The sequence below is a fragment of the Diceros bicornis genome (assembly GCF_020826845.1).
Source record: "Diceros bicornis minor isolate mBicDic1 chromosome 2 unlocalized genomic scaffold, mDicBic1.mat.cur SUPER_2_unloc_8, whole genome shotgun sequence".
NCBI lineage: Eukaryota > Metazoa > Chordata > Mammalia > Perissodactyla > Rhinocerotidae > Diceros > Diceros bicornis.
The window spans coordinates 276,542-294,408 of NW_026690882.1; the positions used below are offsets into that span (position 1 = coordinate 276,542).

At 43.5% G+C, this 17,867-nt stretch overlaps 1 long non-coding RNA gene across 6 annotated transcripts; it reads left to right on the forward strand.

The window, feature by feature from the left end:
• The first annotated feature begins 3,410 nt into the window (after positions 1 to 3,410).
• Positions 3,411 to 15,633, forward strand: LOC131401817 (uncharacterized). 6 transcript variants are annotated; one of them, XR_009218004.1, is made up of 8 exons: positions 3,411 to 3,609; positions 4,291 to 4,362; positions 6,319 to 6,458; positions 7,724 to 7,827; positions 10,848 to 10,939; positions 14,980 to 15,101; positions 15,203 to 15,269; positions 15,429 to 15,633. It is a non-coding gene; the product is annotated as an uncharacterized LOC131401817 (long non-coding RNA). The 6 variants fall into 6 exon arrangements; XR_009218009.1 differs by having other exon boundaries at positions 6,319 to 6,452; XR_009218006.1 differs by lacking the exon at positions 15,203 to 15,269 and having other exon boundaries at positions 15,429 to 15,632.
• The last annotated feature ends 2,234 nt before the right edge of the window (positions 15,634 to 17,867 follow it).

Consider the following 17,867-nt stretch of genomic DNA (forward strand, 5'->3'; position numbering starts at 1 on the left):
TATATATTGCTCTTGGAAATGCCCTAGTTCTGATTAATAACAAATTTTCTTTCCATGGTCTTGAATGGCAGAGCACTTTTAGACACGTGTACCATGCACAGGAGTAAAATTTCCCTGCAGAAGGCTGCACTGCAGGTCTCTTTCCATCTCTGCTCCCTCAGTCACCACTGACTAGAGGCCTTGCCTCAAACTGTTGAGTCAGCTGAGATGTTCTTTCTGCTTCTTCTGCCTCTCCTTGGGAAATGTCCACATTCCATGTGCCTGATGAGTTATTCGAGCGGCTTTGATTACATAAGGCCCAGTGTCTACAAGGAAGGTGACTTGGTGGTCAGTGGGATTTCCCCCTTCTATACATTGACCCAGGATTCAGAAATGCCATGGAAATTTCTTTGTGACTCGTCCAAGCAAAGATGTCACATTTTACGTGTAAGTTCCTGTGTGTGTGTGTGAATCCCTCTGACAGTTATGAAAGTTGAATATAAAAGCTGTGTTGAGATTCTCCCGTAAACTATGAATCATCAGCTCCTTTCTTTTCCTTCAATAATTATTTGTGGCTTCCTTTCTTTTTCCCTTCTGGAATATTTTCCTTCCAAACAGAAGACAGAAATAAGCATCTTTTATTTTCCCCTGCCTTGGAATAATCTCCATTAGTGATTATTTTCTGAAAGCCTAAAGGATGCAAATTGTAGGGAAAAAAACACCAAGATCCTACTGCAGTGATCCACAAGCCATCCTGCTCCTGACCCATATTGTGGGAGGGGAGGGAATCTTTGGGCAAACCATACCTTGGCTAGAAGTTAGTACTAAGAGAAAGTCTCATCATAATGTATAGATTATTCAAAAATGAACTATTTATTGAGATGATATTTATTTTTCTTCAAAATGCATTTACTCAGTATCCTTTATGGTCTAAAATAATTTGGTGTATTCTCTGAAAAAGATGTGTTTTTTTCCAGTTTTATTGAGATATTATTGACGTTCACCACTGTATAAATTTAAGGTGTACTGCATAATGGTTTGACTTATATATTTGGTAAAATGATTACCACAATAAATTTAGTTAGCATCTATCATCTCATATAAATATAATAAAACAGAAAAAGCGAAAAAAGAAAAGAATATTTTTTTCCTCTTGATGAGAACTCAGGATTTAGTATCTTAACATTCATATGTATCATACAGCGGTGTTAACTATAGTCGTGTTGTACATTTGATCCCTAGTACTGGATCAAAGATCAAGTGTTTAACATATATATACATATATATATATAAAATGGAATTTTCTAGATCTTTTTATTAATTGCTAGCCTAATGATACTGTGGTCAGAGAATGCATTGTGTATAATTTCAATGTTCAAAGGCTTACTTGATGGCCCAGTGTCTGGTCAAATGTATGTATATTCTTTGGGGTTCATAATATACCAGCCTTATTTACATTTATATGTAAATATCTGTTAAGCTTAAGTCTTCCATAACTTTGCATATTTTTTTTGTCTTTAATTTGACCATTTCTAAGAGGATATGTTAAATCTCCAAATCTGGTTGTTCATATATGTACTTATGCACATGGGTCTATAAATAATAGCTTTTTTTCACTTTGGGGTGATATATATAATGACTGTTAGTACTCGATCTTCTCTTCCTTTCACCACATATGGTCACCACATATGTCACATATGACATATGGTCACCACCTTTGATATTTCACATGCTTTTTGCTTTCAACTTGGATTGTATCAGATATTAACAAGGATACCCATGCTTTCTTTTGGTTCATATTTAAATGGAATATCATTTCTACCTATTTTAACCTCTTCTGTGTTTTGCTTCAAGTATTGGAAAGCATGTAGTTGGGTCCTGTGGTAGGTGAAATGTGCCCCCAAAGGTGACCAATTCCTAATCCTTCGAATCTGTGAATATGTTACCTCACATAGAAAGGAGACTTTGCAAGTGTGAAGAAGTCAAGGATCTTGAGATGAGGAGATAATCCTGAATTATCTGGATGGGTCCAATATAATCACAAAGGTCCTTACAAGTGAAAGAATAAGTCAAGAAAGTCAGAGTCAGAGAAGGAGTTATGACAATGGAAACAGAGATTGAAGTGATATGAGGATGTTACCTAGGAATGTGAGCAGCCTCTAGAAGCTAGAAAATGCAAGGAAATGGACTCTTCTCTAGAGCCTCCAGAAGGAATGCATTCCTGCTGACACCTGTATTTTAGCCAGTGAGACTCATTTTAGATTTCTCTCCTCCCAAAGTATAAGATAATAAATTTTGTGTTATTTTAGGCCTCTAAATCTGTGGTAGTTTCTCAGAGTAGCAATAGGAAATGAATACAAGTCTTATTTGTAATCCAATCTGAGTGTTTCTGTGTGACTCAGAATTACAGCATCCCAACATTTTGGTTTTTAAAGCTGTATTCACCAATGAAAATAATATTTTAATGTTAGAGCACCAAAAGCCTATGTTCTGCTGTGCAATCTTCTGGAATTGCATGTTGTACCTCGTCAATTAAATTGTTTGAAAATTAACGTTGGACTGAACTTAGATGTGTAAGAGAGGAATCAACCCAAAGATAAGCTGTAAAGCTCACTGCTTATGATGGTTTTCTAATCTGTAAAGAAATAGATGAAAAGCTGCAAGTTTACACTGCTCCTCGGACTCTGAATTGTTTTTACTCTTTTAGAAAAACATAGAGTCATAAATTGCTTCTTCCTCTTTATTTTCTCCCTAAGACTATCTCCTTATTTATTATGGTGCAATTTCCCTGCTTCTGGTAGTATGTGTTTCCTAAGTCTGTGAGGCAGGCAGTTTTAGAAAGGTATATTGCAAAAGTTTTGATGATACCATTCTATATTCGACTTGCCCTTCCTTCAAGTTTTTCTTATGCACTTCCCTGTCCTACCTAGTTTCTTTAATGGATTATAAACTTTTGCTTCATCTCACTATACCTGCACATGCCCATGACCAACCTCATGTTGGTGCCACTGTGTGAAATAGTGTTTGACTTGTAAACAAATATGCAAATGGATTCTTTCCCCTTAAGCATCCTTTGTGCCTCTTCTTTCCACTAATTCATTTTAGGATATTGATCTATCTCTTTTGAGTCCAGAGTTGTAGGGCTTGATCTTCCAAGGCTTTGGGAACATCTTGTGCGTGTGCTCCAGGTTCCAAAGTCATGAAGAGACAGCCATTGCTCTGGAATGAACAATTTGCTTAAGTCAAAATGCCACCCTTTACTCTTTTTTTTCCCCACTTGAGTTATGCCTGAAGTGCATGACTTGATCTTTATTTTTAATACTATGGCCTTGGTACAGGTTGAACTTCAAAAACTATCGTTATGTCCTGGTCTTTGTTTTTGCCATCGAGGAGATCAACAGGAGCCCCCAGCGGCTGCCCAACCTGTCTCTGGGTTTCCATGTCTACAATTCCTTCCACAGTGATGTCAGCACCTTGGTGAGCACCCTGAGGTGGTTATCGGGATGGGGTCAGATGATCCCTAATTACACCTGCCAGGCACAGAACAAGAATGTGGCTGTCACTGCAGGAACCACACCAGCATTCTCTGCCCACATTGGGACACTGTTGGAGCTCTACAAAATACCACAGGTATGAGCATGGTGGAGGGATGGATCTGGAGGGACTGACGTTTTCCTCCTTGGTGATATTCTGTGGCCACTCATGTGGAAAAGAAGAAAGTGGTTTTGCATGTCTCCCTAATAGGAAAAAACCTACCACAGATAGTTCTTGAAATGGTGGATTCATTATTTTGGTGTGTGAATCTGAGAGAGGGATGAAGTAGCCAGAGGCTAGCATCACTGTCTAAAGCAGACCACAGGAGCTTCTGGAAGTGTGGTTGCCCAAATTCTCTCAAAGGAGTGGAAGCTAGATATTCTGAAATAATCATACCCTAGTTATTTATCGAATAGTTAATAAAATTTTATATGTAAACATGTACTTAAAACCACTTTACACTCTTCAAATGCTTTACAAATAGTCACAAATTTAATCCTAATATAAGACAATGAATAGGTAACGTTATTATGGGAATTTTTAGAGATATAGAAACTAAGATGGATAGAGGTTATTTAACCTTCTCAAGTGCGTTAAGCTAGTCACATTAGAGTCAGGATTTGAACCCAGGCAGTCTGGCTTCAAAGCCAAGCTTCCCTTCAATCACTTCTACCATCAGATAATATTGCTTCATACTCACAGTGTTAGCACCAAGAATGTAAGTTTAGCTAACTGATCATATGAATTTTGTTGAAATTCTGTTGATTTTTCTTCCAGAGAACTCAATATGGAACACTTTTTCTCTTTTGATTCAGACAACCTATGGAGATTTTGATCCTGTACTGAAAGGTAAGGACTAGTTTTCCTCTCTCTATCAGATAGCTCACAAGGACACATCTCTAGTCTTCAGAATGGTCTCATTGTTGACACATTTTGGCTGGACCTGGGTAGGAATCTTAGTATCAGTTGATAAAAAAGGTGAGCAGTTCCTCTGGGAACTTAGAAGAGAGATGACTATGAACGGTGCCTGCCTGTGACTAAGATACCTGTGAGCAAGAGGACGTACACTTCAAAAGATTGGACATGCATAGCCAGAAGCACAGACTCATCAGCCAACGTGTTTATCATTTATGGTGACACAAGTAGATTAATAAATGTGAGCATTGCAGGAAACCATTATTTAACCACTCAGAAGGTGTGGATCACTACACCACAGTGGGATGCTTCTTTTATTCCACGTCACCACTTTTTCGATACCTACCATGGGAGTCTTTCCTTTGCACACCAGAACTTTGAGATATCTGGATTTAAACACTCTCTATGGACAGTTAGCCCCTCTAAATACCAAGAAGACTTTTTCTTTACCAAATGATGCCTTAAACATTTCAACTGCTCATTTGCAGGAACTGAATGTGGAAATTTTTGGAGTGTCCATTCAATGCCTCCCTGGAGTCTCTGCCAAAGGAAACATTAGACACGACTCTGTCTGGATCCAGCTACTACATCTATGATGCTGTGGATGTGGTGGCCTGAGCCCTCCATGAAATACTTTTTATAAAAGCAGAACAGGGGTCCATAATGGATGCAGGCCAGCTCATGTTTTTCCCTTAGCAGGTAAAATTCTCCCTTAAATAGGATTCTCATTATTGTTCTTTTAGGATCCGAGAGTTATTTTATTTGGATATCGAATTGTGATTGTCACATTGTCACAGATCAGCAGTGACTTGTGCATAATGAATTACTGTTCTTTCTTACAGGTTGCAAGTAAACCTCTAATGATTGTAGGGTCTAATTAGCAACAGTGTCAACTCTTTTAACTAGAAATAATTGATTAAAAACTTTCACTGTGAGAGGTAAGTGTTCAAGAGAAAACAATGACAATTCATCCCAGGGAATTAAAAAATTCAGGGATTTCCAAAATCTAGTTCTGGCCCTATCCCTTGATATCTTAAATGCTTCGGGGGAAAGGACAATTTATTTGAACTTCCTGCATTTTTCTAGAAAGGCTACTGATAGCTAAATAAATATTTCCCCATTGAAATTTAAAATGACTTTTGGAAGCAAGGAGTTTGATCCCCTTTTTACAGATCAGAACCCCAATACTATGAAATATATTTTAATTCCCCAAGTCCTTATCAATTCTATTTAGATGAATTTGTACATGAACCTAGACTTTTATAAATCCAAAACCTATGAATAATGTGTCATGAAACTCTTGCTTTCAGGTATGAGGAAGTGAATGTCATGTCAGATCTAAATACACACATTTGTTGTGAATATATATTTGTTCATGTATATATACAACCATATATATAGTTATGTATTATACAAATATCAGTTGTACATTTATATAGAAATTATATCAATTAATGCGTGAAGATTCTGTACTAGGAGCTTTCATCTCTTCTCTCTCATTTAATAAAATATTTTGTTCAAAGGTAGGAAGAAGCAGGCTGTCTTTCTTTGTCTCTTCTTGAGCTCGAGGAAACTCCCTAGCACCCCTAAAGCAAACCTCATTGCTCAAGGTGCAGCTCAGGTTTAGCCCCACAGCACTCCCTGGACGTGGAATCTTCAGGAATGGTTTAAACCTCACCATGTGCTCTCTGAGGGCAGACAAGAATGCCTGCTTCCTTAAGCGTGCAGAATAGTAAACACTCCCCAAATTGAACTTATTCAGAGGATGACTAATATAGAGGGGAAAAAATCTAATTGCTGGGCAACTCAGTATCCCCACCAGTTCGAATCTGGGTTTTCTGCCTTCAATTTCCATGCTCATTTCATTTCCCAATTATGTCTCCCTTTTAGCTCCACCCATTCCTAAGAAACACCCAATTTAAAAAAAGCACTGGAGCTCACGTGTCACTGGATGAGAAAAGAAACTCTGTGTCACAGCATGTAATTCTGAACTATATGATTTTCCTAAAGGTCTTGGACTTCAGGTGAAAGTAAGGGAGTTTGTTCCCCAGGAACCACGTGGTCAAGGTTTCATCATACATGAGGAGCTGATAGACTGGGCCATGGGATTCAAAAAGGTTGCAGACAAGTCAATCTTGGATTAATCATCTACATCACAAGATAGAGAGCATATATGAAAATAATGGTGAAATCATTTAACTCATAACAAAATTCTCATTTGTTGATATAATTTTTCTTACTGTCCAAGAGATATTGAAAGGACACTTGTAATTAAAGAGATATTCCGGAATTTTGAAATGCTTTATACATTACAGCAGGACAGTGAGGCTACCAATTTAATAGGATGAGCTGATAAAAAATTGATTGAATTCCCATTTAAGCTGAAAAAGTGTCAATCTCACGTGCTTGCAAATTTATTGCTCTGCATGCATTGTGCCCTGAAGATATAACAGATGCTGATGACCTAGACTTTTGATGATTTAAAGATACAATTCAAATTGTCTTTTGCCATACGCTTTTCTTCCAGAAAACAAATTTTATTCTCTTTAACGAAAATCAAAAGAATTGACATTGAGGGGTTTTTTTAATATTTCAATATTTTATTAATTTTCCTTATATTTCCATCTCTTCATCCCAACTTTATACATTCTTGTAGAAAAATTCACCATCAGAAAAAAAGATTCTTTTGGCTCCCAAGGAACTGCATTCTTCCTCTTCTTCAGATTTCCCTTTAGAACTCAGTCTTGTAAGCCATCCCTCAAGATGCTATATTATATCATTCAAGCCTGTCCCTGTGTCTTTGGTGTATAATCTACCTGACATTAAATACATTACTAAATAAATTCAATAATTACAATTTGTACTAATCAAACAATTCTCATATAAATGCATTGTATGAATTAAAATATTATTTTTTATTAAGGTAAAATCTGCTTATAGTTCAAAAAAGTAATCCTGGAATACCATATTCAGAATCACATTTGTTATTGCCAGATGCCCCATTCCATAAAACAAACAAGTGTCCTAGTCATTGAGATGGAAAATTTTTTAAATCAGTACGTATTTTCGTGTTGGGAACTCTTTTCTGCAGATTGACCTTGATTTTATTTTGCTTTCTCTGGGTGCATCAATCATGTCAAATCTTATAGGTGATCTCTAAGATAAGTTTTGAGGTAATTTAAACAATATTATCAATTATTCAATATTATTAAATAAAAAAATATTATCCAATTATATAGTATTGTTCAGTATCATCAATAATTCTCTTCTTTCAAACTCCCCACTCTGGGTGTAGGACGTTCTGTCAGCCAGGATTCAGGAACATCCCTCAGGAAGAGAGAGCTACCTGCTGCTTTGTCTGTGTATTGTGCCCAGAGAGAGAAATATGTAATCAGACAGGTATGAACTGGCAAAATTACACAATCACTTTCTCTCACCTCTTCTTTGTCTCCAAATAAAATGTAAAGGATCTGAGAGTAACCAATAGCATCACATTTCTTCATTATTTTCTATTATTTCATTCACTCATTCAATACATTCATTTAGGAAATCAATACATCGTTTCCATGTTGGGAGTTACCTTGATCTGGCTTCCTTATACTCACATTGTTAGGTTCTGCTGAAGCAGCTCTTCTCAAGGGAATACAACCCTTAAACCACATGATGTGTTAGGCAAACACTTAGAGATTCCGTAGCACCGTATACTCATCTTGATCACAGAATAACACACATGGAATTACGATGGAAGTAAGCGTGGGTGTCTTTAGCACATGCCTCCTATTCATATCTTTACACCCAAGGTGGCGAGCACTATGCCTTACACATAGTAGGTGTGCAAAAACCAGAACTAAAGATTCAATAAATGAATGGACATATTATATTATTATTACTCTAGTAGAAGACATAAACAATGAACTGAGCATGCAAACTTGATAAGATAAAGGCTCTGCTTTCCAAGAAATCATAGTGAGGTACATGTGAAAAAGAATAGCAGGGCAATTTGAAAAGTGCCAAAATAAAGGTAGTTAGAGGTTAGCAGAGTCAACAAGAGTAGATAGTGTTACTTGGATAAATCAGATAATTCTTCATGGAAAGCTTATGTTTGAGTTGAGCTTTTAAAAATATGGGGGGATTTTTCAGTTAAAGATGAAGAGGGCCTCTTGGCAATAGATGTTTGAGCAACAAAAGTTATGCAAGATTAATAAGTTCTGGAGACCTACCATCCAACATGGGCCGATAGTTCACAATACTGTACTGTAGACTTAAAAATTTACTAGGAGGGTAGATTTATGTTAAGTATTCCTACCTCAAAAGAAAAAAAGTATTTTAAAAAAGGAAGTTAAATAAAAAAATTAAAGAGGACAGGAGGAAACATTTGGGGGTGATGAATAGGTTAGGGACTTGAGTAGTGATGGTTTCACGGGTGTATATTATCTCCGAACACATTAAGTTGTATACATTAAATATGTACAGCTTTTTGTATGTTAGTCATACCTCAATAAAGTTTTTTAAAAATGTTTTCATGTGGCATATTCAGACATTCAGAATATGACTAATATGACTGGAATGAGATGATAAAAGACTGATCATGGATGATGATGGAATAGGTAAATAATGAAAAAAAATCCCATCATATTTAAAGTACAATATTCCAGTCTTACCAAACAAAACAGCAAACAATTCATATATACTTATTACCAAAGTTGTCTCTACATTGCTAAATGTTCTGTCCAGTAAGATAATTCATGAAATAACATATTACAGAAATAATAATGGGCTGGAGGAGAGAGCATGTTTACAAATTATGTTTGTTGTTAGAATGCATCTGGCCATAAATTAAAAAGAAAAAAATCTAAAAGTGTCTTTTAAAAAATATTTATTATATTCCATAAAAAAGACCAGAGTAATTTACTACGATGATTCTTTGTGCCAGAAAAAATAAAAGCACAATTGTTGCATTATAAAGATGGAGAAGGAAATAGGTTTCATTCCATTTGTTATTTACTTGATGAATGATGTCATAGATATCACTTTTTACAAAAAAATAGTGAAAGAATTAAAAAAAAGGCCATGATAGAATGACTCCAGGTTTAGGGAAAGGAATGAAGAAAAGCTATTCAACATCCAGCTACCTGTACAGTCTAGGGGTGCACGGAAAGCATCGCCTCCAGCCCCGCCCCTGGAGCTGATTTCCTCCCACTGTGAAGTCGGCCAGACTTATTCCAGCCCCACCCCCGCCTCTTCCCGCCCCTGGAACTGGTCTCCGCGGACAACCTCCTGGCCTGGTTCCGCCCGCAGCCTGGTCCCGGCTCATTGCCCCGCCCGCACCCTTGTCCCCCCCGCCCCCGGGCCTGGTGTCACTCACACCCTTGTGCCCGCCCACAGCCCGCCCCTAGAACTGGTTCCCGCCCCTAGATTCCGTCCCTGTCCCTGGTGCTGACCCAGCCCGCGTCCCAGCTTCGCACTCACTCTAGACACGGGAGACCTCCCCCGAGGCTGGGGTGCGCGGCCCCGCCCCGCCCGCCGCCTCAACCCGGAGCCCCCAAACGTCCGTCCTCCCCGAACGCCCGCCCGAGACCGGAAGCGGAAGCGGGGGCGGCGCCGTGGATGGAGCGGGAGGTCTGCGCGGTGTGTCCAGTCTTCTCGGCGCGGACGGGATTCCCGTGGACCTTCGGCCGAAGGGGCGAGGCGCGGTGAGTGGCGGGCGGTCCCGTCTCCGGTCGCGGTCCAGGGAGGGGCCTGGGCCGCGGGCAGCCCCGTCACGGCCCGGCGTCCCCCCGTCCCCCCGGAGCCTCGTTTCCCCCGGGCTGTTCGCTCAGGGCGCCCGAGGCTGCTGTTCCTCCCGGCTCCGGGCGCCGCCGGCCCCTCCTCAGAGTCCCCGTCACCGTCCTCCGTGTGATTTTGTCCCCAGGGGGCTTATCCGCGTCTGGAGGCGGTGTTTGGGTTGTTACTAATGGGGGCGCTCCTGGCATCTAGAGGGGGAGGCAGGGAAGCTGCTCAGCGTCCTCCAGGGCCCAGGACGGCCCGACAGAGAATCATCCGGCCCCAGATGTCAATGGTGCGGAGGTTGGGAGACCTGCTCCAGGGCCTGAAAATCTCCCGAGCCCTGAATGAAGTGTGGGAATTGTTTCCCAGTCAGCGAGCCACTTACAGGGGCCATAAATGACAAGCTTGTTTAAAGGGTCCGGAGTCACCAAAGTGAGTTGAGCGAGTCAAGTGCACACAGCATGGAGCTGCTTCTCCCATCTTGGGGAGCAGGTGGCTGGACAGGAATCGGGAAAATCCAGTCTCAGCCAATAGTTACAGTTAAATCAGTAAATACGAAAAAGAAAAGTAAGTGGGGTGGGCTTTCCTTCCATCACCTGTATTACTCCCTGTAAAAGGCCTCAAAAGCAGTCTTTGCTTTTTTTTTCCGTTAGAAAAGAAAAGTGTCTGTGGGGCTCAAGTTTGAGTTGAAACCAGGCTCAGGGTCCACCTGTCCTCGCTGATCCGTGGATTTCTGTGTGACCAGGTGAGTACCCTGTGGACCTGGTACCAACAGGTTCCAGCAGCCTCCGCTGTGCAGAAGACCTGCCAGTGGGCTTTCCTGGGCTCAGGTTGTCAGCACAAGGACTCACTGAGAGTGAGGGTATCATGAGAAAAATTATTTATGTTTGATGGATTATATTCAAGGGAAAGATGGTAAGGTGTGTGAGGCTCTGTGTGTGTAAATAATTCAGAAAATACACTTATTTGCAAAGAAGAACACATTAAACAAATATATGTAAATAAGTGTAAATATGTGTAACAGTAAAGAAATATAGACTTACCTGCATTCCGAATTCTCAAAAGTCAGGATTTCATCTATAAATATAAATATATAAATGTTTTACGTGTATATGTAGTATTACAAGACATCTCATTAAATATTAGCAGGGATGCTCAGCAGCATTCCTCAGGCCTATTCAATTTGACTTCTAAAGACCTATAAATGCTCCACAAAGATTCAAAATCTTACAGACACCTGGAGAAAAATATGATTTGAACTTCTTTATGTTAGTAACAGAAATGTAAAGTTAAATTGACCAGCAGCCGGATTTATTTTCAGCATATTGTTGTTTATGAGATTTCAAATCATTTGGAGGAATATTAAGCAACACCTTTTAGATAGAAGGGTAGGGCACTAGTCTCCAAGAAGATTGTCCTCTCCACCTCACATTCTAAAGGGAATTAACTTTGCTTCTTGAATCCTTTCTGAAATAACAGTCTGGTGATTCACGTTGAAGACAATCTTGTTAAGTAATTTTATATATAATTGTTGGCCTCTCCTAATTGTGTGTGTATGTCTGTGTGCCTTTTTCATTCTAGCATTCCTGGGACGTTCTTGAGGGAATGTGTGCTTGTCATGCAGTAGATATTCTTTGAGTGCACAATTTATGGTGACCCACCATCCTCATTTATTCAGAACAGAGGGGTTTTCCAGGACACAGGACATTTAGCGTTCAAACCAGGATGGTTCCTCATCTGATGAGCCAGGCTCTGGGCCAGATGCGTGGGGACCTGGAGAACCAAACAGACCTTGTCCCACCTCCATGGGATTTATATTCTGTTAGGGAATTTGGATTTTAGACAGTTAATGATGAGAGTGATGTGGGAGTTTGGCACAAGGGGACTAAACCGGAGGGGGCAGGGAAGCCCTCTTGAGAAGGACTGATATTTAGCTTGAGAGCTGGAGTTGGGACTGGATTTAGGTGGTTGGAGGGTTAGACTGGAGTGAGGGTGTGGGAGTGTGTTCAAGAGAGCGTTTCAGGCAGAGGGACCCGCATGAGGACACCCCTGAAGCAGAGAGCCTGGTGTGTCCATGACCTGAAAGAGGGATGGCTGAGCCGAGTCAACACAGGGGGAGGGGTGTGAGCCAGACCAGCGAGGGGAACAGGCTGGACCAGGTCAGGCGTGACTTTGGACTCTGTTCTAAGACCAGTGGGAAGACAGTGGAGAGGTGCGAGCAGATGGGTGATGTGATTGGCGTTTGGTCTAAGCATGTGGGTTAAAATGGACTTCATGGTTAAGAATGTAGACTTAAGAGGCAGATAGGAGGTGTTGGGAAGAAGGTTACGAATAAGGTGATTGTTCCCTAGGCCTGGATGATGGCTGTGGAGTAGGAAAGAAGTAGAAAGAGAAGACCTTGGAGTGTAGAACCGCGAGAAGGTAACGGTACTTTCTTGCCTGGATGTGTCAGATGGCACAGGGCACTGACTGTGCTCCTCGCTGCTGTCCGTGCAGACCTGCAGGCGCCCCCTCACCCAGGTCTGTGTGTTCACCCCACTTAGCCACTCACAGGCCTCCCTCCACATCTTAAAGGAAGTCAGGCCTTACTTGTGAGGGGGTTGTCGCAGACGGGAGACACCGAGGAGAGCCCCTCCAGGCATCAGAGCAGCCCCTTCAGCCTCTCCCTCAGGCTCCTCCCCCTCCACTCTCTCGCTTTCCACCCTCAGAAGGACCCCTGCTCAATATTCCACGTCCCCATGTTCTTCCTCCCTCAGGCTTGAGAAGGGTGGGCAGCCAGTGGGGTGGACATCATCTGTACCTTCCACTCTGACCCCCGCAGGTCCTGGGCTGGACAGAGAGCAACTCTACTGGGAGCTGAGCCATGAGAGCCAGGGCGTCCCCCACCTGGGCTCCTTCATCCTGGATGGGGACAGCCTCTATGTCAGTGTTGAGGGGCTGGGCTACAGCCGTGCTCTCTGTCCCTATCATAGTTCTGTGTTGCCTCCATTGCTCTAAAGTGAGCTGTGATCCATCTCTGTCTCCTTCTGGTCGGGGTGCAGTCTTCTGGGGTGATGACTGGGGCCAGCCACCTTCCATCTCATTTCCTCCCCCCTGAACACCCCTCCACTCTTCCCCTCTGCTTTTCCCTAAGCTTTCCCACAAAGGTCCCTACATCCTCCCTCTCCCTTAATCCTTTATGTTCACCCCAACTCTTGCTCAGCTCCTCTCACCTTCTCTCCACAGCTGACACCTATGGACCTGTGGCCCTGACTACTACCAGTCAGTATTCCTGGCCCTCATCTCCTGGATTCCATCCCCATTTGGGGTTGGGGAGCAGTGGTTCTCCTGCACCCACTGTCCTTGGTGAGAGAAGGACCTGGAAGGGCCCTAACTCATCCCTTCTCTCTCTCCCATGTTCTGGTGGAGAGTTCCAGCCCAGGGTGAGAAAGCCTTAGTGACAGACGTGTTCTCCACCACATTCTGACCCCACGTGGTTTTCACTTTAATTCTCCTAAAGCCCCGCCCTTGGTCCTCCTTTTCCAGGTATCCCGTATGTCTGTCCAGTTTTCTGCCCGTCCATGTGTCTCTCCTCTGTGTTCAGTCTCTCTTGTTCACATATCTCACTCTCTTGGGCTCCTCTCATCCACAGGCTTGCTCATCCCTCTACTCACACACTCACCCCTCCCCTCACTCTCATTTATGCTTCACCTGTGAATGGTGGTCCTGGGACAGCCACTGCTGGAGCCCGGGTGAGCCTGGGGGCTCCTCCCACTCTGTCCCTCCCTGAGACAGCCCTCGAGGCCAGCTCCCGAGCCGGCCACCACGTCCCTGCATACTTGATCATCAACTGTGCCACCAGAAGCCACCACAGGTGTCTGGGGGCCCCTTTTCCTTCCCAAGAGAAGCTCTCCAGCCCCACACCTCCACCAGCCAGTTGTGATCCAGGAGCTGGGCAGCCACAGTGTGAGATTCTGGTTTTGAGGAAATGGTGCTGATCACAAAGATTATACCAATGATTCAGTCTGAGGCCAGCCCTCAGAGAGCCCCTAGCCTCGTGAAATTAACACACCAATATAACAGTGTGTGGGAGGTTTCGGGAAGAGGCACTGGCATAGTTTGCAGAGGAAGAGCTTGCTAGAGAAAGTTGCACCTGAATAGAGTCTTTAAGAATGAGCAGGAGAGACCCAGGCAGGTAGAGGATGAAGAGTTTTCCTGGCAGAGAGGATTCCGTGAGCAAAGGCTTGCGCCAGAAACAATATGCCATATGGGGAGAATTGAAACGAATTTGGGTTGCGTGAAGCATGAAGTTTAACCCGCAGTACATGGATAAAATGAGACTGAAAGGTCAGCAGGAGCCAGATTGAGTAGAGCCTTGAGTGCCAGGTCAAGAAGGTTGAACTAACACTGAAGGCCATAGGGAGCCACGGGTGGTACTAGAGCAGTGGTGGCCCTAGTGAGGTATTCATTTCAGAAAGATCCTTCTAGTAGTCCATGTAGAACATCCTTTAGACAGAGCATCCAGTGAGCCTGCTGGGGTGTTGGTCCAGGTGAAGGAAGTTAAGTCCCCTGAGCTGGGACAGGGATGGAGAGGGAGTGTATGTGAGGACCAGTGTTCAAGGTGAATGGGTGTTACTGGGAGGGAGGAGGAGCTGAGCAGATATGCTGGTTCTGACTTGGGTGACCACACGGGTGGGTGGTGGTGCCCCTGGGAGAGAAGACGCCAGATGATAATGAGTGCAGGACTCTGGTGTGGTCTCAGGCCAGCTCTCAGTGATGGCCATCGCTCTCCCTCTCGTCTTGCAGCTTTGGGGCACAACCTGAAGACCCTCACAGTCACCTTCCCCATCTCCACCCTCCAGTATTCATCAGACAGGAGCAATGGCTCAGCCACGTTCCACTCCACTGAGAGGGTCCTGCAGAGCCTGGTGAGACCCTGGTCCCAGCAGCTCCTGTTGGGTTAAATCCCACCCAGCCCCTCCCCCAATCCCTGTCCCTCCTGCTCCTCCTCCTCCTCCTTCCTCCCCAGCTGGATCCTTGTTCAAGAAGAGCAGCCTGGGCCTCTTCTCCTTGAGTTGCAGACTGGTCTCCCTCAGGTGAGACCCTCCCCTCAGTATTTGCCCCTAATGACTACTTTTGTTACCACCCCTCTCTCAGTCTCCCCTCTGACCTCCCATTTCCTCCTTCCTGTTCTGGCCCCCACCCCAGAGGTTTCAGGACCTCTCTCTAGATTCCCCATGTACCTCTCTCCCCAGGCCTGTGAAGGATGGGGGAGCCACCTGTGTGGACGCTGTCTGCACCCACCACCGTGACCTCGTGGGCCACCATGCCTCTGTGCTGGGAGCTGAGAGTCTCCACGTGTCTGCTCTTCCTCTCGGTGGCTCCAGGCTCTGCACCCTGGAGTTTATGCATGCAGAGAGAACACCAGCTGCATTACCGCAGCATCAGCTGGAACCACAGCAACCCGAAGCCCACATCCTCGGAGTACACCGCCCTGCTGAGGGTCACCCAGGACCAGGTGGGGTCTCCCCTGTCCCGTCTCTCCTTGCCCTGAAGGCACCCTCATTCCTCTGCCTGACTTACATCTGTTACATGGTTGTTTCAATCCTTCACATTCCCTGCGTGTCTGGGTTCTCTCAGTTTCCAGAGGTGATGTCCTAGCTGCCTTCCCCATTTCTCACGTGGGTAAACTGAAGCTCAGAAAGGGGAGTATTGTGTCTAAGGTCACACAATGAGTTAGGGGCAGAGCCAGGATTTGAAGTCAGGTCTCCCTTGCCCCAAAGTCTGTGATCTTTCACTGGCTCCAGTGGGGCCCCGCATCCCCAGGAGACCTCCATCTCTCCCACTCTCCCTCGCGTTTGTTCTAGGTCACCAAGCTCTACAGAGGCAGCCAGCTGTGAGACATATTCCACTCCTGCCTGGTCACCGACTTGATGTAGGTTGAGGAGATTGGAAGCATTGGCTGAGCTGGTGACTGATGGCTCTGAGCTCCCGTGACACATCCTTGATCTGGAAGTCACTGACATGGTGCCCATTCTCCCCCACATCCCTATCAGCTAATCTTACCATCTCCTTCCATAGGTTTTTCGGGAGTTGAGAAAAGCATTAACATTTGGGGCCACCAACCTCCAGCATCATCCTCCTCCTCCACTTCTGGAGACTTTCAACAAATATCAGCAGTCTAACTGTACTCTCCACTAGTGGAGCCGCTAACCACATGGGGCAATTTAAATTTTTTATACACCTGGTGGGATACGATTCACATATTGTGTGTGTGTGGGGGCTGTATTTTTTAGGTTTTTCTATATACAATATCTTCTCCTCTGCAAAACAAATAGTTTTACCTCTTCTGTTCCAATCTGGGTTTCTTTTATTCCTTTTTCTTGCCTAATTGCCCTCATTAGAAACTCTAGTACCTGTGATTAACATATCAGATGAGGGAAGACATCATGGCCTTGTCCCTGGTCTTAGGGGGAAATTTTCAGTCTTTCAGCATTGAATATGGTGTTAGCTGTGGGTTTTTCATTGAAGCTATTTATAGGTTGGGAAAGTTTTTTCTATTCCTAATTTGTTGAGTATTTTCTTTTTTAGACATGAAGGGCGTTGTATTTTGTGAAATTCTTTTCTATGTATATGGTCGAGATTATGTGGTATTGGCCGTTATTCTATTAATATGGTGTATTACATAATCAGTTTTCAGATATTTCAGATATCTCACTAGAGGTGAGAGATTCAGACGTTCTCAAGTCTTTCCTGGGCGTGCCACACGCCTGAGCCCTTGTGGCCTTCCAGATGCCCACAAATACACTGGAGCTTTTCAAAGCCCCCTGTGGACATCTCATTCCCCCAATTTTTCTTCTAAGTTGTTGGCTCACCTCTTGCCTGCCTCTCCTGGTGTCACTCCCTCAGGCAACTACAATAGAAAACAATTAGCGCTGATTGTTTTTAGCAAGTGCCTTGGGGACAGACTTTCCATCCTGGGCAAGCTCTGACTCAAGTAACGACAAGCCCTGAACATGGGGCGTTTTCGGGGAGCTGCCAGGCAGGTCAGCTAGTTGCAGTTGGGTGGGGAGGGGTCTTTTCAGAGCTCCACACCCATTATGGCTGCTGTGCTGCTGGTTGTCTCAGCCACCATGGTGCTGAGACTGACGGTTTTCAAAGTTATGGAGGATGTTGTGAGAGCAGGATGGGAATAGTGCAAGTTATAATGCCACGAAGTTTGCTGCCTGTATCAAGATTCCACCGTGTGTCTTCACTAAACCCTCCTCAGATTCTTACAAGCCTTTGATTAATTTCTAGACTTCTGAAAAGTTGATTTCGACCATTTTTACCAGTGTTCTCATTGTTTGTATGCATTTGCAGAAGTCCTTACTCCAAAGTTTCAAAAATGTTCTCCCTATGGTTATTTATTTATAAATTAATTACTTGAAATGAAATTACATGAAAAATTCGGTTCCTCACTCACATGCACTAGCCACATTTTAAGTGCTCAATAACAACATGGGGCTAATAATGAGTGTATTTGGTAGTGCAGACAAATGTTTACATTATTGCAGAAAGTTCTCTTGAACAGGACCCAGAAGCAGGGAATCTAGAATCAGGGTAGAATTCTAGACACCCTTGTTCATATTTGTGCCCTTCCAGGTCTGTCCCCCACAGTAACCACACTGGAGTGGACTCCCTGTGTACCTTGC